General features: G+C 42.1%; 1 long non-coding RNA gene across 1 annotated transcript in view; it reads left to right on the top strand.

Annotated features, from left to right (window-relative positions):
• Positions 1 to 4,784: 4,784 nt before the first annotated feature.
• Positions 4,785 to 21,492, top strand: part of LOC142491080 (uncharacterized) — a 30,701-nt gene continuing 13,993 nt past the window's right edge. Inside the window, exon 1 of the long non-coding RNA XR_012800269.1 lies at positions 4,785 to 4,867. This is a non-coding gene — a long non-coding RNA (uncharacterized LOC142491080). The remainder of the gene's footprint in view (positions 4,868 to 21,492) is intronic.

Below are 21,492 nucleotides of genomic sequence, written 5' to 3' on the forward strand. Positions count from 1 at the left end.
TTCTTTTGCTTGGCAAAAGATGCAGTGAAATTACAGACCGAGTAAGTAAAAAATTTGAACTAAAGAAGGTGTGGAAATCTCCAATAATCTGCCTACCCATCTCACACTGAAAGGGTCCCATATTTTCTTTTCTCATTTTTTTTGTTATTAAGGTACTTAAAGAACTTCTTAGGGTTGATCTTACTTTCTATTGCAAGCCTTTTTTCATTATCCATTTTGCTAATTTGATTGCCCTTTGCAACTTTTCTTACATTCCTTATAATTCTGATACGATGTCTCCGTCCCTTCTGACTTAAGGAATCTAAACACCTTCCACTTCTTGTCCATTTCCTCCCCTACCTGTTTATTTAGCCACATTGGTTTTGACTTATTTCTTTTATACTTATTACCCAAGGGTATAAACTTAGAAGTGTGCTTTTCTAACAATGTTTTAAAGGCTGCCCATTTATCTTCTAAATTTTCCCTGCAAAAACATCATCCCAGTGTATTACTTGCAGATTAGACCTCAGTTTATTAAAATCTGCCTTTCTAAAGTTAAAGGTCTTTGTTGAACCCAAGTAATCTTTTTTTTGATCATTTATTTCAAATGAGACCATGTTATGATCACTGTTACCCAAATGTTCCAGGACTTAAATATTTGTTATTACTTCTATATTGTTTGATAATACCAAATCCAGTACTGCCCCTCTCCTTGTTGGTTCCTCAATAATTTGGGTCATATAATTGTCTTTAAGAACCCACCAAAAACCTGTTTCCTTTTGTTGTAATGCTAATCTCATTACCCCAGTATATGTCTGGATAGTTAAAATCCCCCATTATTCAAACATGACCCAGTTTTGATGCCTTCTCCATTTGCAAAAGTATTTTAGCTTCCTCAATCTCACAGATATTTGGTGGTTTATTGCATATCCCTACAAACACTGCTAATTTCTATCCACAAGGTCTCTACATTTTCATCATTCCCTTCATAAACATCGTCCCTTATAATAGGTTTTAGATCCGGTTTAACATATAAACATACTCCACCTCCCCTTCTATTTGTTCGATCATTCTGAAAAAAGGAATAACCCTCTAAATGAACTGCCCAGTCATGAGTTTCATCCCAACATGTTTCAGTAATGCCTATGATATCATACTGCTCCCTTGCAGCTATACAGTATAAGACCCAATTTCCAGGGATTTAAATGGTACCATTAAACAGAGTGGGTGGAAAAAAACAGAACCATTTTCATAAGAGTGTCAAAGATATTTGATTTATTGCATCAAGTAAATTTCCTTCTCGTTCGTATCTCAGTTACTTCCAAGTTTGGATGGTGTAAAATTGTTCTAGCTGTCACACAGATACAGAATTAATACAGCCCCTGAGAGAATGCCTGACAGTATATCATGTCTTATAACTAAAGGAAAATGTAAAGATCTACTGCTGCTCCATCGGGAAATCTCTCCCTTGAACTTGGGTTTTGTGACAATGGCATAGATTATCCTTCTGATGTCAATCCAACAAAGCAGCCAATGCTTTTCATGATGACAATTGGCGTTGGATATTATGGTTTTCCATTTCTACATATTTAAGAATATTTCTCAATCATTCATTTTAGCTATTTTTGTTTTAAAATACACAGTATTAATCATAGAAGTATACAGGTATTTCAGTTCATTGGAATAATTTCAAACTTTAATATTGAATAAGATGAACTGCAGTTAACGTTCAAAATGAAATCACAATGTGTGGCTAAGTTTGTTACTTGAGAATGTAAATATGAGAACAAGGGAAAATGTGTTACACTACTATTCAATCTGTGTGGATGATGCAATTGGAAACAAGAAGCGCAAACTTGCACTTTGCTGAGCTTTTCGGGCGATCCAGACTAGTATGAATGTACCCTTATGTAACGGGTATTCCACCCCACCCAATCTCATATGTAGTGTGGGTGAGTAGAACATGCGGTGTTACCGGTGTGGTGCGTATACCTGTCAGGCTCACAGGAGGTCTGAGCCTCCGCTAATGAGAGCCTGGGGTGAATCCTCTGGCACGAATCTTCTTTCAGCGCCTCCACCTATGTAGGATTCTAGGGAAATGTAGAATGACCCTAACATAGGAACCCACTCAGAAACCAGATACACCAGTATTAGGGATAACAGGTTTACTGAATGAACAAACACGAATAAGGACAACTATTACATCATCTCTAGTACCATCACAACAGAATAACATCCCCACACGGTGCCCACAGCCCAACCCTTGTCCCGTGGTCAGCGCTGCCACTATGTGTTAATAGAATGTTATGATCTGTTGGTGCACTTGTAGAGTACCTGCCGAGTGCTCCTGCACTCGGGCCTGCAACTACTTCTCAAAGGATCTGTCGACCTGGATCCCGTCTGATCCGGTGCTGTGAATCTTTGCTTGGGGTCCGCCAGGGGTGATCCCACCCGGGAGATAGTCTTTATCTTTGAACACCGACTTGAGCCCACGTCGCCTTATGGGAACTGCAGCATCCGCTGATCCCTATCTAACCTTGGCACTACATGACAGGGTCCCTAACCTAGGGCCTGTCCCTGAGGAACCGCAACCTGGGATGGCTTGGGGAAAACTCCTAGGGCCTGTGGAACATTAACCTGCCCCCCCTTCCCCTAGCTACCCAGTCTCAACTGTAACTGCTAATCCTAACAGCCTAACGCACCTGCAGCCAACACTCAGCTCACACTGTTAGCCTGCAGGGATCCACACACACTTCACACACACTGCACGCACTGCGCCCAGCACATGCAGCGACACACACACAGCCACCTGGATCCCGCAGCAATCCACAGCTTACACACTGTGTCTATTTGCCAGTGCCCACAGCCCTCTCCGCTGTGGCACTGCCAAACCTGCACCTTACACACACTAAGGGCGACCTTCCTATCTAGGGCCGTCCCTTATCAGTTACCCACTAACCTGGTGGGGAGTTGGGGCTTACCTGGAGGGTGAGGGTACCTATCAGGATGCAGGAGCTGCACTCACTCCCTGCATCCTTCCTTCCCCTTCAGCTCCGCTGCTCCAACTGACGTGACTCATGCAAAGCCCGGGAAAATGTATCTCTTTCCTCCAGGGCAGTCCTGCAGCCCTATTGGCTCCTATCAAGCACCTGGTGCCTGCCTCGCTATGCCTAATGGGAATTGTAGTCCCGAGGCCCCTACAATAACATTGAGGCCGCGTGCGGGCCTTCCCTCTGCCTACACAAACCTGTAATGGCCGCCGCAACCTCTCACTAACTTCCCCTACTCTCGCGCGACTCTCCTGCGCCTTCCCTGCCCTCACGCAACTGTTCCCTGGCTCTAGGGTTCTCCCTGCGCATGCGCGACTCTGCCCTGTCTCTCGCAGCCTCCCTGCGCATGCGCGAGCTAACTGGGCCGCCGGGGACTCACTGCGCATGCGCGAGTTGAAGCGCAATGGCGGCGACCTATCCGCCCGGCTCCGGGAGCGCCGGGAGCCCTGAGATGCGCGTGCGGCCTTGGCAACCGGCCGCATGCATCCCCGGCAACCCCCGAGCCGGGACCTGACCGCCCTCTCCCCTGCCACTGCCGAACGGAGCCGCCATTGGACGCGGCGGCCCCCGCGATCGGCAGTCAGGTGAGGGGGGTGCGGTAGCGCTGGGGAGACCTGGCTACACTTATAACAGTCAATGCGTCAAAGGACAGGGAGAATGTGAGTGTACTTTTTTCTCTCCAAGCCTTTTGTGCAATAAAACATTATTATGCCATGTCTTCTCTTAAACACATTTCTTTGAGGTGACAAGGAGATTGAGACATTCATCACCAATATCATCTGTGAGTGCTTAATTCACTAATTAGCACTGAATTTATTTGTTTAAATTGGTCATTCACCATTTTTTATTCACTCACTTGCGCTTAATATTTCACACTAATCTGTTTGCATGGCATGGGGTTTGGCAAACTGGGAGAGAAATTACACAGATACTGTAAATATGAGATTATTCAAGTAAATCAGCATTGCATGAACTGGATATACTTGCCCTGTTCTTTTAAAGTTCTTTCTTTTCTTGCAATAATACTGTACACAATTTGCAATGTTCAATGAAGCAGATTGAAATAATTTAAATGTAATTATACAATGTGGAATTTCTGCTCATACTACTGAAAAATGATATCCAGTTAACTGACTCAGAGGCACTGAGTACAAATTAGCTGTGACAAAGTGTGTTTAGCACTTACAGATTTGAGGAAGAAAATAAAAACATTATGGCCAATGTTTACTAAGTGAATTGACTGTAAGATGTATTTTTTGACCAGAAGTTGACTTGTGGAATAACACCGCTTGGTAAATGCTTGCATTTTAATTTAAGGTGCAATAACGCCTGCTACATCTGTAAGTGCTACTGCATCTATTAGGTGGATCCTCTTTCACCGATATATGATAGCTGCGAATTACGTCGTTTCTTTAAAGCTTCAGGCAGTTTGGCTGCACATAGTGTGGTTTGTTTTGGTTGTAAGCAGACTACACATTTTTTAAATCATGAAATGATAATTACTTCCTTAAACTAGAATTTGTATTATTCAAGATGGATTCACTAGGCGTGGTAAGGTGAACTGCCTCATATTCATATATAAGCTTTAATATATATATATACCAGGTTACGGGGTTTTTCCTTTTTAGAACATTTTAAAAGTGAAGTGCATGGTATGGTAAAATTATTAGTGAAGGGGGGAGATGTGTGTATGTATGTGTGTGTGCGTGTCCGTAAGCATTGAATGTTATAATAAAAAAAAAATGTAATCCTTGTAGATGTGGGACATGCACGTGGACGCAGCCTGATGAAGCAGGGAGAGGAGAGAGCTGCAGAGAGGAAAGAGCTGCAGATGCCGGGTAAGTCCTCGCGCAGCGTCCATTTCACGATTATAACGCGATCCCGGTTATAACACGGTTTCATTCTGTGGCCCCCGAGCACCGCGTTATAATGGGGTTTAGCTGTATTTTTTTTTTTTAAATGACAGCTTGAACTGCAGCTTTAAAGGTTAAGCCCATTCATTGTCCCTAACTGTCAAGATGGGAACCCAGGTGTTGGCAAAGTATTCACATGTTATTGTGGCTAAAATGGTTGACTTGTGTGCTACTGTGTGCTCTGTAACAGTGCTTTCCCCCGTGCATATATAATGTAAGTTATTCGAATGAATCCTCTGTGTGATGAGTGGGTACTTTACTGTTCTTAGCAAGCTAGCGCACAAAAGAAGCTGCGACCCCCCCCAACGGAAGCATTTCTCAGTGGTCAGGTTGAATTTCCCACTCTCCTAAAACCTCCCATGGACCTTATTGGGCGACATCGCATTTGTACACTGATTGGTCGGCAGCCCTCCTCCATAGTTTCAAATGGAGGCCAAGGTCTATGTAAACCTCTTCCAATCACAGTTAATTAGATTAGTTCGAAACTCACAGTCTGGAAGACAGTTGGTGTGTTACTCCAAGGGTTTTGCCATAGACACCCAGATCGAGGCTCAGTTGCATAGAGGAGCGGGACTTTGAAACTTGTTAGGATGCAACTAGCATCCCTATGGTACAGTGGTACCAATAGACTCCTAGCATGTGGAAGACATCCTGGGTAAGACTTCTGAAGCAGTGTCCAGCACCTAGTCAGCTAGTATTCCACCAATGTAACCCTTGTTTTGGTGAGTGTATGCTATTTTTGTGTATTGTGCTGTGTCTACGGACTCTGAAATTAATATGCTTTTTGATTCCTTTTTCCTGTCTGGTGCCATGACCCCGGTGAATTGTCCATCAATTGTATCTTATCACATAAATGGAATGTGATTTTTTAAAGATCCACTGAATAGATATTTTAATGTTTTAATAATGTCTTAACGAAGGATAGAAAAAAAAAACAAAAAAGGAGAAGGTTCCAGGGCACTGCGGATTTTCAAAAGAATTTATTGAACAGGCACTAGTGCCTGTTCAATAAATTATTTTGAAAATCCGCAGTGCCCTGGAACCTTCTCATTTTTTGTCTGCTTTGGAGCTTGTCATTGTCAGGAACTCCCCTGTTCCAGGAGCACCGGTAACAGCAAGTATCTACTGTTTTTTTCATTGTGATGTGCAGCATTACCTTTGCCTTTTGTGATTAACGAAGGATAGGCCTTACCCTTGAGTTTTGGTATTCAATTTGATTCTAAAAACTTTTTGTGTTTTACTTTACGAATTATTGGCTTGTATTCTATAGAAATATAGAAAGACAGATGGTTCTGTATGCCAACCACTTTACCCAAAATCAATGTAATGTAACAGAGTTAAAAAAAAAACTGGAAATGATTGGCTATCTGTATGCCAAGCACAGTCATAATGTAATCGATTGATTTAACACTGTGGTGTACCGCTGGGGCTGAACAATAGGAAATATTTCAGGTCGAGATCTATAAATGTATAAATAACATCAATTTCACAAAATAACATAATGTATGTGTCATTGACCCAGTGACAGCTACTAAGGGTGGGCACTTTCACTGGAGTTTAAATTGTAATAATGTTTTATTGTCTTTGGTTCTGTATGCTAGGTGATAATGGTTGGAAGGCAGGGTGCAGACCTGTCTAATACATGTGAATGTGCTCACAAGTGATATTCTTTATTGGCTATATGCTAACAGTGGAGGTTTATTGTTGCCTTTTTCACCCACCATAACTTTAAATGTAATGGTAAACCTACCCAGCCTAGAAATATTGCAAAGCAAGTATAAACCAACCTCACACTGATGATACCCATCAAGGTTGAAACATGTCTGTAAGTGGTTTGACTTGCTTTGCTAGTCCCATGCTGTGCTTAAAAGCTGTGCTTAAAAGCTGTGTGAACTGCGATGCATCTGCTTAAATGTGCTCCATGTGTGTGGATATTCCAGGCAAAAGGTAACACATTGTGTGCTCATTTGCATGTCATTTTCCAGAATCCCTTGCTGCAGTGGAAGCACTGTATGCTAGGTGATAATGGTTGAAAGGCAGTCAATGGTTGAAACCTGTCTAAGACATGTGTGCTCACAAGTGATATTCTTTATTGGCTATATGCTAACGGTGGAGGTTTTTTGTTGCCTTTTTCACCCACCATAAATTAAAATGTAATGACGAAGCCACACTGGAGAAGCACGTAGGGTGAGCGCAAGGACAGGGACAGATTGCCTGTGAGAGAGTGAACAGCGTTAGACTGTATACTACGAAACCAGAGCCTATGAGAGCTGAAAGCCGAGATCGCGGTGACGTCACATTCACGAGATCACGCGACGGAACACGGAAGTACCTGTGTGTGGATGCCGGTAACAGACTCCAGAGGACTGAGTGTGAGAGACTCAGGCTTAATACTCTCAAAAGGCGTGACTATATATTTCAGCATGTGAGTGCAATACCTACAGGGTATTTTTACTTATTTTTCTATATGAAATGATTTTACACTATATTGTGTTTCTCTCCCTTTTTCCCCAATGGGGTTTCTTCCCTGAGACGGGAGTCATCTGTCCAGGTTAACATACAACTACTCAGAGGATCCTGAGTCAGTGTGTGGGAGATTTTCCCCTTGATATATACATCTTTAAGCTGTGTTCCATGTCCCAGGGGTGGACGAAAGGCTCATAGAGTTCTATCTCACTGTAAGTGCATATCTCACCAATTTTAGATATCTGTGATTGGACATACTACCCTATGATATTTTTTTTCTCTCCCTCCCTTCTTTTTCTCCTCTCCACATGTTTTGCGCCTAGGTCATTCTTTGGATATATATATATATTCAGCAACAGTATTCAAGTTCACCGCCTATAGCTTAGTTATTTTCCTATCTGCACTTTTACCCCAAAGTAAAATAGCAGCAAGTGGGGGAGCATATATATGGAGGGGAAAACACTGGGATAATAGATCTAATTCAAGTGGAAAATGGAATTGATATTTTCTCTTGGTTTGTATTCAGATTGCCTTCATATTCACAGTCACATGGTCTGTAAAAACCCAGAATGTAAGTGTTCCCGGGATCCAGTTTCAGATTCCAAACCTGCGAATATTCCCATGATTAGTTTTCTGTATTTATAATCATATCATAAAATAAATGATCAAATACATCTCTAAAGTCTTTAAAAAAGCCTCAAAAGACAAGGTGAAAACCTTCAAAACATTGGGCATGCTGGCAATGTATCAAAAATAATAAAATGTAATCATACAATTACAGAGCAGCCTGTAGGCAAGGTCAGATACAAGTCCACACATGCACTTTTGGGTAAACCATAATATTGGAGTGGTTTTATTTGCCACAAAACAGCAACCAAAACTTTGGGGCTACTGTCCCCTTAAGGCAAAAACACAATCATAAAGTAAACACCTACTCCATGTTTGGAGACTAAATAAACATTTCTCCGGCCCTTTCTATCTGACTGGCTGGGTAGGCCAGTTCCCAGTCCAAAAACACATGAAACAATATTTAGGAAACAATATAGAAAGTCTTAACTGTGCGTTCTTGTCCGGCATCTCCGATATCTCCTGGCACTTAAGATGCAGGCAGTGAAGTCCTGCTGCTCCAAGGAAGTCTTTTTGCCCTCCTCTGCTACAGGCTTCTCTGCTGGGTGAGGCTGTAGGTTCCTCACGGTTGCCAGGCAAAGACTTCTGGTCAACCAGCCTGGATCCCTGCTGGCGGGCACTCTGTCTGTGATCCTCCTCACAGACTCCAATAAGGGACACTGACATGAGCTACTTCCTGCTTTATATACCTGTTCATTCAGGAGTTTTACATGTCAGCTGCAGGAAACCCAACACCTCAGTTCGGTCTCTTGCCCTGTAAAGGGAGTTTAACCCTTGGACTCCCTTACACATACATAAACAAAAAATAGAAAATATCAAAATACTTTATAACAGAGAAGGATTATTAATTTGCAAATAAAGATACTGATAGGATTTTTTTATAACGAAGTGACTGCTTTAATAGATCTTCTATGTAATCAAACGCATGTGGTGGAACATAATTAGTTTAGATCATTTTATTATATTTAATATGATAGATGGGGACTTATAATACAGGTATTTCCCAAATGTGAAACTGAAGTTTATTTTGCAGTAGGTGGAAATCCATAATGAATAGATGTTCCCTTGAATGAATGCATTTAATTATTGAAGATGATAGTCAGATTCTGGCACAGGTTAAGCATAACTGAAGCAATTTGAGAAAAGTTAAAAAAAATGTGAGGTTTTAGAAAAAGATTTTAGTAATTTTAAAGCTACTAACATATAATCAACAAAAAAGTTGTTGTTTTTTAGAGATTCTGATGATTACTCAAAAATAATTATTCTTAAATGGAATGTTTCTGAATGGAAGAGACACAGATATTGAGAACAATTCTTCTGTAACATCTACAGATGTATTATTACCCCATTAAAGCTACTGCATTATTTAATGCAAGCATTAGCAAAGCCTTATTGAAAAATTTTGTAAGACATACATAATCTCCTTAAAAATATAAATCCAAATAGTCACTCAGGTGAATTTCTTAGGGGCCTCTTTATAAGTAAGTGTGTCAAGCAAGTGTTTTCTTTGCTTTTATCCCTCCCTGCTCTTATCAGAGAACAATAAAGTTAAGGAATGGTGGTGACTTTGATAAGTGCTTGCACAGCCCAAAACACAGTGACCTCCGCACAAAATTGTAAAAAATATAAATGAAACCCATGGGAGGCGTCCTACGTGTTTGGAGATAGAAACCATTGCTGTCATTTTATTCATTTCTACCGTCGTTACATCGACAATTTGCTTTTGATTTGGAGTGGTTCTGTAGAGGATTTAACGCTGTTCATTCAGTACATCAATGACAATACATTGAATCTTGTTTTCACCTCACAGAACCACTCCCACCCCATTCATTTTCTTGACCTCAATTTATCTGTTGGTCTTGATCAAAAAGTACAAAGTACGGATATTTTTCGTAAGGAACAATCACGTAATACACTATTGCATGCGAACAGTGGTCATAATCAAGCCTTATTTAAATGCATACCCTTTGGACAATATATTAGACTACGTCAAAATTGTTCAAACGTTGAGTACTTTAATTTAAGATCTCTAGAATTGACCAATCGTTTTGTCGCTAGAGGATACAATAAAAAAAACCTTGGAAGGTGCTTATTTGAATGCATTGAGTAAAGAAACGCCCCTTTCCTCTGTTACTCGACTGCTAAAACTTTGAATCAGGCCCTCATTCTCTCCCGTCTCGATTACTGTAACCTCCTGCTGTCGGGCCATCCTGCCTCTCATCTGTCTCCCCTACAATCTATCCTAAACGCTGCTGCCAGAATCACTCTACTCCAGCCCTGCACAACTTGCACAGTGAGAAGGGCCGAACTGCTCCAAGGAAAAAAAAATTGGGCCTCACGGGTAAAATCATCATCATCATCATCATCATCATCATCATCATCATCATCATCATCATCATCATCATCATCATCATCATCATCACCACCACCATCTCTCCTCCAGCACCTCTCATCATCATCATCCTCATATCTACCCCAAAACCCATCATCAATCTTAAACAGACTCCCCATCGATCTCTCATACCCCCATCTCTCCCCCTGACACATATACATAATACTCCCCCTCCACATCAAACACACAATACCCCCTGCACCTCACATCACTCTCCCCCCCTGAACCTCACATCATTCTCCCCCCTTGCACCTCACATCACTCTCCGCCTGCACCTCACATCACTCTCCCCCCTGCACCTCACATCACTCTCCCCCCTGCACCTCACATCACTCTCCCCCCCTACACCTCACATCACTCTCCCCCCCTGCACCTCACATCACTCTCCCCCCCCCCCTGCACCTCATATCACTCTCCCCCACATGCACCTCACATCACTCTCCCTCCTGCCCCTCACATCACCCCCCCTGCCCCTCACATCGCTCTCCCCCCTGCACCTCACATCACTCTCCCTCCCTGCCTCTCACATCACTATCCCCTCTGCCCCTTACATCACTCTCCCCCCACAGCCCGTATCAGCAGCCCCACACAGCCCGTATCAGAAGCCCCCACTGCCCATTTCAGCAGCCCTCACTGCCCATTTCAGCATCCCCACAGCCCATTTCATATCAGCAGCCCCCCCAGCCCATTCCATTTCAGCAGCCCCCCCCCCATGTCAGCAGCCCCCCACCCATGTCAGCAGCCCCCCACCCATGTCAGCAGCCCCCACCCATGTCAGCAGCCAACCCACCCAGGTCAGCAGCCCCCCCATGTCAGCAGCCCCCCATGTCAGCAGAACCCCCATGTCTGCCGCCCCCCCCAGCCCATTCCATTTCAGCAGCCCCCCATCCATGTCAGCAGCCCCCCACCCATGTCAGCAGCCCCCCATGTCAGCAGCCCCCCACCCATGTCAGCAGCCCCCTCCATGTCAGCAGCCCCCCTCCCATGTCAGCAGCATCCCCCCCATGTCAGCAGCCCCCACAGCCCATTCCATTTCAGCAGCCCTCCCATGTCAGCAGCCCCCTCCCATATCAGCAGCCCCCACCCATATCAGCAGCCCCCCACCCATGTCAACAGCCCCCCCATGTCAGCAGCTCCCCTGCCCATTCCATTTCAGCAGCCCCCATCCATGTCAGCAGCCCCCCACCCATGTCAGCAGCCCCCCACCCATGTCAGCAGCCCCCCACCCATGTCAGCAGCCCCCCCATGTCAGCAGCCCGCCCCATGTCAGCATCCCCCTCCATGTCAGCAGCCCCCCTCCCATGTCAGCAGCATCCCCCCCATGTCAGCAGCCCCCACAGCCCATTCCATTTCAGCAGCCCTCCCATGTCAGCAGCCCCCTCCCATATCAGCAGCCCCCACCCATATCAGCAGCCCCCCACCCATGTCAACAGCCCCCCCATGTCAGCAGCTCCCCAGCCCATTTCATTTCATCAGCCCCCCCCATGTCAGCGTCCCCCCACCCATGTCAGCAGCCCCCCACCCATTTGAGCAGCCCCCCCATGTCATGCCCTGCATTAATGAACAACCCCCCCCATGCTTACCTGATGATGGCGGCGGTAGCAGAGGTGATGGCGACGGCAACAGAGGAGGAGGTGGTGGTGGCAACAGAGATGGCGGCAGGGTGAAGCATGAGGGAAGCGCGCTCTAGTAGCAAACCCGGAAGTTCCGGGTCCCGCTACACTGCTAGAGCACGGAGCAGGCTGAGGGGAGGGGGGTTAGGGGAGAGCACGCAGTCACACAGACACTGCTGGAGCGCACTCCTACTTAATGCTGGAGCACGCTCCTTCTTTCCATACCAGGGAAGGGGGTGAAAGGGGGGGGTGAAAGGGGTCTTTTGCGGGCCGCACGGGGTGCCCCGGCTGGCCGCATGTGGCCCGTGGGCCGTATGTTGTGCAGGCCTGCTCTACTCTTTCCTAAATCTGTCTCAGCGTCTCCCCTGATGAAATCACTCTCCTAGCTTCCTATCAATTCTCGCATTTCGAACTCAATTCTCCTTCACACTTTTAAAGCTTTAGACTCTTCTGCTCCTCCTTACATCTCAGCCCTAATTTCTCGCTATGCACCATCCCAACTCTTGCATTCTGCTCAAGAATGTCTTTTCTCTACCCCCTTTGAATCTAAAGCCCTCTCCCGCCTTATACCTTTCTCACTGACTGCCACGCACCTCTGGAATGCTCTTCCCCTCAATACCCGACTAGCACCCTCTCTATCCACCTTCAAATCCAACCTTAAGACACACTTGCTTAAAGAAGCCTATGAGTAGCACCTTGGCTAATACTATACACGATACAAAAAGCTTGGCCCCCTTCAGACGCACTTACCTGAATGCCCTCCTACTGTTTTTGTACGTTCTCCCCACCAATTAGATTGTGTGCTCTTCGGAGCAAGGACTCATCTTCTATGTTACTTTTATGTCTGAAGCACTTATTCCCATGATCTGTTATTTGTACTATTTGTTATTTATATGATTGTCAAGTGTATTACTGCTGTGATGCGCTATGTACATTAATGGCGCTATAGAAATAAAGACATATATACATACATACATACAAGAAAGGGAGGACCTGATAGGTTCCAACCACTCCAGCCCCAATAGACATTGTAAGGTCAAACAGGCTTACAATACTTCAGATCTGGACCTTCCATATTTCATAACCCAATTTAGTAACCAAGCTTATGCAATTAAATGCATTATCAAAAATCATTGTAATATTCTTTCCACTGATCCTCTCTTGAGAGATATGACAGCAGCCAATCCTAAGTTTGTTTTTAAGAAATCATTAACATTAGGAAATATTATCTCTCCAAGCATGGTCAGGAATACAAAACAGATCACTAAGAGGGAATTATTTCCTTAATTGGTAGGATGTTTTTCTTGTGGGCTCTGTAAGATATGCCAATATGTGCTCAAGACTAAAACTTTTAGCAATATGGAGGATAGCAGATCATACAATATTCTATAATTTATAAACTGTAACACAGAATTTGTAATATACATGCTCATTTGCGGGTGCAATAAAAAATATGTTGGATTAACAACCAGAATGTTTAAACTCTGGATTTTGGAGCATATGAGTTTGATTCTAAAAAAAGACCAAGTCCACCCAGTCTCCAAACATTTTAGTGAATGTCAGCGGGGATCTTTAACCCATTTCAAATGCATTGCTATTGAACACATAAAAACCCACATCAAAGGAGGTGATAGAATTAATGCCCTTTAAAAGAGAGAAGCTCTCGATACCCTGATCCTTAAAGGGTTAAATTCAGAGTGGGACTTTAAATATTTTCTACAAATATTTTCAATAAATAATTACATGTATATACCATCGGTGAATCAACTATATATGTTAGTTATTATATTTATCATCATAATCACTATTCATGTTCATTACATTGCATTTGTTTAATGAAATACTTATTTGTGTATGGAATTTTTAACATTACTAAGAGACAATGGGGCCTATGCAGAGAGCAGCGAATTTTAAAATTGGCGAGTTTAATAAAAAGTAGCTTTTTTGGAGAGTTTTATTCTCCATATGCAGAAATGTGCGAATTCTGCTATGTTTAACATGAATGCGTGTGGCGAGTTTAAATTGGCGAGATGCGCGCTGCAGAAATGTGTTAAAAAAAATTGCGCCTTTTTTTTCCTTTGCTATGGCCGCGAGCGGCAGCTTCTTGCCAACTTTTCCTGGCGAGGCAAAAAGGAGACAATCGCGACATTTTATTTGGCGCGAACAGCCGCTAGATGCCGTTCGCGCCTCTCTGCATTAGGATATTTTTAAAACTGGCGAGATGGAGGTTCTCGCCAGCCGCGAGGCGAGTTTTAGAAATAGAAAAAAAAAATTGGCGCGTTTTTCGTAACTCGCCATTTTCTGCTGTTTTCTGCGCGATTTTCTCCAAAAAATGGCGAGTTTTGAAATAGCGCTGCTCTCTGCATAGGCCCCAATGTCCATTATACTTCTAGATTAAGTTTGTGACTTAACTCATGTCTGTATATCTTTATATATTTTTCTATATGTATGCATCTAGATTGATTATTTTCTTTATTCTTCCCTCATAGGTGCATTATATGAACTCAATTGAAAATTATATGGGCATGATGTTTCTAAGTTATGTTCATGCATTTTTCTAATTATGATTATAGATCAGTCAGCTAGCAATATGGACACTTTTGTGTTTTGTCTATATATCCCTAGGATCATGGTCAGACACTCTCATTCAAAATAGGTTGTTCCAATAAATTGGAGAGTATATTATATATATAACTATGTGAATACACAAGAAGTTTCAGTCTGTCTACTAATCATCTGTTACATTTCTGTATCCTAATTAGTTTCAATGTGGTATGCACTCTCATTGGGAAAATCTATTTGAGATTTATTGTCTTTGACTGGATACTACTAATTATATTATGACACAAGAGGTCACTTACAATGATACATGTATGGTTCATTGATGCAGCTTGATTTTTTTCAGTCAACATTTCTGATCCTATTACCACATAGATACAAATGTATCTTTTTTTTTCTCTAATAGATATCTATTAGGGTCTAGCTCAATTAAATAGTGACACTCCTGTGGAACAGCATTTCTAAGACAGTATAGGACTGTGGCTATTCTGAACACATGGCACATAAAGCTTGGCCCCCTGCAGATGCACTTACCAAAACTCCCTCCTACTGTCTCTGTACGTTCTCCCTACCTACCAATTAGACTGTAAGCTCCTCGGAGCAGGGACTCCTCTTCCTTAATGTCTAAAGCACTTATTCCCATGATCTGTTATTTATATTATCTGTTATTTATTGGATTACCACATGTATTACTGCTGTGAAGCGCTATGTACATTAATGGCGCTATATAAATAAAGACATACAATACAATACAATACAAGACTAAATAATTATTGCATGCTACAGTGTATATACCTTCTGTGATAAGTAAACAATAGATACAATGTATATAGCATATACCAACATTCAATGAGTGGGGTTTCCAAATTGACAAATGCCATTGTCTGTTTATTGTGTTTAATTATTTGCACATGTTATTAATTTAGTAGGAGGGGCTATATTACTCATCTCTGTTCCTATAGACTCCTTGAGAAAGCACTGTGTAGCGTGAAACATGTGGGAGGAGAGTTTTCCCATGTTCTGTCTCTAGTATTTTTATATCGTATAGTTTTTTGTTTTTAAATATGTAACCCAATAAATCTTTTTTTATTTTTGTATAACCCGGTGAGCTGTTTGGTGCTTTTTTTACTGGGCAGTTGTCCAAACCAATCCACAATTCTATCGTGCAAATTTTTTGATTGGAGTGGCGCTTCAGCAGTTTTTGCAGGTCTCAGCACTTGGTATCCATACAATCCGGTTTGAGAGGAGACGGTGTCCTAATCTTCAGCAGCAGCACACTTGACCATGAAGCAACTACTACAGAGGTTCCAGTACACTAAAGGTTCATTAACCATTTCCAGAGGTGACGGTGTGCTAATTTAAACTGCAACATGTTCAACCAGGACTAAACTGAGACGGAGGTAGGACTTCTATGTGATTCAGGGGCGTCAGAGGTAATTAATCTCTCCTCTGTCGTGCATACACTCACACCAGTTGTCCATCGTTACCCCATTGTTTATTCTGTTAGTCCTTATCTCTATTCCAGCGGTGCGCAAACTGGGGGACGTACCCCCAGGGGGGGCAGGAGAATTTGAAGGGGGGGCACGAGCGGTAACAGAGGCCCCAAGCTCTTTCCACAGCATTTAAATTAAATGCCAGGGGAGGTGTGAGGCCTCTGCAACTCGCTTACCTGCATCCAGCCGGGTCTGCGGCGACGCGTCGCCATGGCAACGCGCGTCAAATGACGCGGTGGGGTGACGTGACATCACATGACCTGCAACGTCATCGGGAGAGGGGGAGGCGTGAACGCTGCAGCTCCCAGGAAGGGGGCCGCAGCTCAAAAAGTTTGCGCACTGCTGCTCTATTCAATTACTGCTGTGTTTGTACTGGACATTATACAAGACCTGCATGCTCAACTGTTGTAAATATCCAGATCACATTACACTACACATTGCATTGGCAATATAATGTATATAGCCCTGTTCCCCCCCCCCCTCTCTGGATGATGTGCTGATTGCTACTGCTGTCTGTGGTGCGGTCATACCTGTGAGGATCCAGAAGAGTTGAGTGTCTGTGGTGTTGTGGGGTAGCAGGACAGGCTTTCGGCGATCTTTAGAGTCACTCAGGGTGTCAGTGCCTCCAGCCATAGAGGGCTCCAGAGTTCCCCGATACAACCCCCCCATGGCAGACTTCAGAGTATACCCCTACACAATAGACAGTCGACTCTGGCAGGGGTATATAAAAGTGATGCTTTATTTGGACATCCACTGTGATTGCCATACAGTGAATGCAGGATAAATTGAGATGGGTCCCAGGCCTCTGCATGATGCTTGGCCCTCTGGTAATATTGAGACCATGTTCTCAGTTCTGATCACTCTCAGTCAGCCCAGTAGGGACTTATTGGCATGTCCCACCCCCGGCCGGGAGGAAACAGCACATACCTTCTCTCCCTACGAGGGCTGGAAGAGAACTCCCTATAATTTAGCACTTCCTCTCTGAGACACCAGAAGGGGAGGGCACAAGGTCTGCACAAATATTGGCTATACACAGACCCTGTATCACCACCACTCCTGCCATTCAGAGTCAGCATGAGGGGGGTCAAAACCCCTAGGATAGCCTGCCATAGCCTGTAGCTACTAAGGACTTACGTGACAGGGGGCAGAGAGGCAGTCTGGACCAGCCATGGCTACATGTACATGAGTGACAGAGTGATGGTGCAGAAACAGGCGCTAAACACTGAAAGTGATCACTAACTATAAAGTGACAATTGTAGAAAATGCAATAAATCAGAAGTGAAAGTGAATTAAGTGACGTAATAGTGCCAAATAATGTGATAAAATTAAGCGTTGCAACTCCCTGCTCGGACCCTCTGGCAGGAACTGTCTTCACTGGTCCCCAGAAGGTAGATATATTTTCTCACAACCCAGGGTGAGCATGTAGGAAAAAACAACAAGAAACAGCAATCTAAGTGCAGACAGAAAACTTGTATGTGAGTCAATTCACAAGATGTCTTGGCTCATGTGCAGCCTACTCACAAGATGAATGTGGTATATGGGCAACAACAGGTGACTGGAATATATACGGTCTTCTATACCCAGATGTTGATACTCTCCAATTCAGATTTCAATGCAGTGGTGAAATGCAAAGACAAAGAATATACCCATAGTGCAGATCAATGGTAAAAAGTTAAATCTTTTATATGGGTTCAAAAATGTGCACTTACAATAAAATTGTGTTAAAACAGCATGTATCACTCATAAGTGAATAGAGGAAAGATTGAATAGTGCCGTGGCTCACCCCGCTGCCACAGTTTTGTGTCCGGTAAGTTCTCCTGTGCTCAGCTGCCTGCCGCCTGATCACACTCTGCGGCTCAGCTCCGTCGCGGTCTCCAGAGCGTCACGTCACTGTACAGCTTCATCAGGAGTTACTGACGAAGCCGAACGCTCTATTGGCGAAATGCGTAGAGTAGGACCGCCCAGAGGAAGAAAGGATTGGTGCCGAGTGACTGGCCACCACAGAAGCCTTACCGAACTGACGTGACACAAATGGCGAGTCGCTTTTTACAGTTTTTTTTTTTTTTTTTTTTTTAAACACTGACAGACTGTCTTCGGATTCCGCAATTCGCTGATGGATTTTAAGAATCCAATCCGTGGATTTAGCAATCTGCATGTGGATTATTGAATCTGCCGGTTGGATTCTTAAAATCATCTGCGAATTTGCGAAATCTGTGGATGATTTTGTTAAAATCTGCTAGCAGATAGTGGTTTTGGATTAATCTGCATGGATTGAAATTGTAACAATCCATCTGCGAATTTTACAGTACACTGCAGAAAGGATTTTCAATAGCCAATTCGGAAAAATCCGGGAAACAGATTTGGACTAGTTTGCCCATCTTTAATCACAACCTGCACTTTACTTCAATTACAAAGAGCAATAAATATTTAGAATGGGCAGGTTCATGGGTTCAAAATTCAAACTGTGCGAACTTCAATGGAAGTTTGAAATTAATATTCGAATCTGAGCAATATTCTGAAGACACCTTATAGCCTATGCAACTGAATAGTCCCCAATATGTCTTCTGGTACTGGAATGGTCTTATGGCAGTGCACTGCTTAGTATAAACCCCTCTATGGGTTATATAAAAACTAAAAAGGGGACCAGGTATGAAATTAAACACAGGGGAGAAAGGAAAGTATGGTGCTGACAATAACACAAAAATCACGGCATCATATGAAGATAACAGATTTTCTTTAAACACATAAACTGCAATTTTTCCACACAACTGTTTATACTGTTGAAAAACATAGTCTACAAAGAAAGGTTTGTAATATGTGATGGGGGAATTGAAATCTCCTTACTTGTTTGATAACACACAATTTATTTGTTTATAATAAACACAATTTCACGTTTGGATTTTGGAAACTAATGTTTTCTCTTGTGTCTGCATTACAATTAATAAAAAGATTCAGTCTGGTGCACACATAAAAAAAATTTATACCATATTTCTTTGTAGTCAGTTTTTCAATTTATAAAATAAAATTGAAACATATTAATCAGCTAGTCTCGCGCAGAAATTCAAAAGGCAATACAAGACATTTATACTAAGCTAACTTTATCCATGCTTGGTATGCATTTTGTGTAACCGCAGAACATAAATCTAAACCTCTGTGCTAGCCAAGAAACTTTAATAAAGTGTACCAATAGTGCTTCAGCAGGGAACACTCAATATTGTGAATATATATATATATATATATATATATATATATATATATATATATATATATATATATATATAATATATATTTCTTTATTTATATTGTGCCATCTAGGTACATAGCGCTTTACATCAGTAATACACGTGACATAATATTATAACACAAAATGGGAATAAACGCTTCAAACATAAAACAATAGGGAAATTAGTCCCTGCCGCGAAGAGCTTAGAATTTAAGTGGTAAGTGGGGAGAACTCAAAGAGACAGAATGAGAGTATTCTGGTAAGTGCATCTGCAGGGTGCATATAAGATGGAGAGAGAGAGACAGAGAGACAGAGACAGAAAGACAGGTATTTCAGAGGTGTGGGAAAGTGAGGGAGAATGTTTTCAAGTGGGAGAGGGCTTTAGATACAAAGGGATCAACAGAAGACATCCTTGAGCAGAACGTAAGAGTCAAGTAGGTGTTGTGATGCCGACACCACATTGCAGTCTCTTTTATCCCAAAGGAGGCAGGAAACGCTGTATTTCTCTATACTTGGGGTTTATTTACAGGGATAAACAATACGAATAGGCCCACCGTCCCTTTAAGAAAACCAAATAAAATCGTATCCCTATTCAGGGAACTAACTAACTTCTCAGGCCCTTACTAACAGGGCCGCCAGCTAAGCCGGTTGTCAGCCCAAAACATGCCCTGGCATAAGCAATACAGTAACAGCACAGTCTTTGTAAACAATAGAAAGAGTCTTGCTTATCTTAGTCCATCTGGCGATGTTCCTGCTTCAGCACAGGCTATCGTCCTTCCTTCTTCTCTTTGGGATTCAACCCCACGGGAGCTCAGGGAAACTCCTGTGTTCCTCTGTAACCAGCCGTCACTGCTTCCACAAGCTCTCTCTGCAGTGTCTCTCATGCTTCTTTAGCCAGCCTTCGTTAGCTGGGGAGCTCCTCTGTTCCCCCCCCCCCCTTCTCTGGGGAAAAACTGTCTCTCTGTGCCTTGCTGCTTCCTTGTTTTTCAGGAGTTCAGCCCAGGCTGATTAATTAGATTTCAGGTGTTCTTGACAACTCCAGGGAGGATTAACGTGTGTACGTACGTGTGTGTGTGTGTGTCTCAACCACGTTATAGCATGATCCACTACAACGCGAATTCACTTATAACATGGTCTGAGCATGGCTCCCGAATTGAAAACCTCCATTTTGCCACCTTACCTGCATCTCAAATCCTCCATTTTGCCACATTACACTCTCATCTTCCAGCTGTCCTGTCCACGTGCTCATCTCTCTCCTCTTCCTGCTGTCATCTCTCTCCTCTTCTTGCTGTCCACGTGCTCATCTCTCTTGCCCGTCACGTGCCATCATTTTTTTCCCCAAACATTCAATTCAATGCTTTATTGACTACCAGACATAGACACACAATTAAACATTAATACATTTTGTACAAAACACATGCAGGGATTGAACTCAAGACATTCTGATACCAATGCCTTGCCTCATACCTCTACACCATAGGCCTGGTGTGACAAGACATAACCTATAAATATATTTATCCTCTACAACACATTGCCACAGGGTACATGTCAATGTTAAATCTTAAGTCTATTTCTAGATGTCTATGACATCACACAGCTTATGTGGTGCAGAGGTAGAACTCTTAACCAACATATGAAAGGGTCCATGGTTCAATTCCTGTGTGATATAGTATGTTATAATTATTATTTTAATTATATTGTATATTGTATAATTTATAAATATATAATTATTTATTATTCTATATTAAGTAATAATTATTTATTAATTAATAATGATGTATTAATAATAATTCTTTATTAATAATTCTTTATTACTAATCTGTTAGTAATAATTATTTATGATTAATTATGTATTAATAAGTATGATTATTAATTATTATTAACAATGAATTAACTAATTAATAGTTATTACTAATTAATACTTAATATTAATTATTAATACTTAATTATTAATAAAACTTATTAATACTTAACAATTATTCATAATTAGTAAGTATTAATAATTGTTATTAATAATTAAGCATTAATAATAATTATTATTACTAATTAGGTATTAATAATGATTAAGTATTAATTAGTAATATTATTAATTGTTAATGATAATTAATAATCATACTTATTAATCATAATATAATTAATAATAATAGTATTACTAATTACTAATTATAAAACATACA

The sequence above is a fragment of the Ascaphus truei genome, chromosome 3 (assembly GCF_040206685.1).
Source record: "Ascaphus truei isolate aAscTru1 chromosome 3, aAscTru1.hap1, whole genome shotgun sequence".
Lineage (NCBI taxonomy): Eukaryota > Metazoa > Chordata > Amphibia > Anura > Ascaphidae > Ascaphus > Ascaphus truei.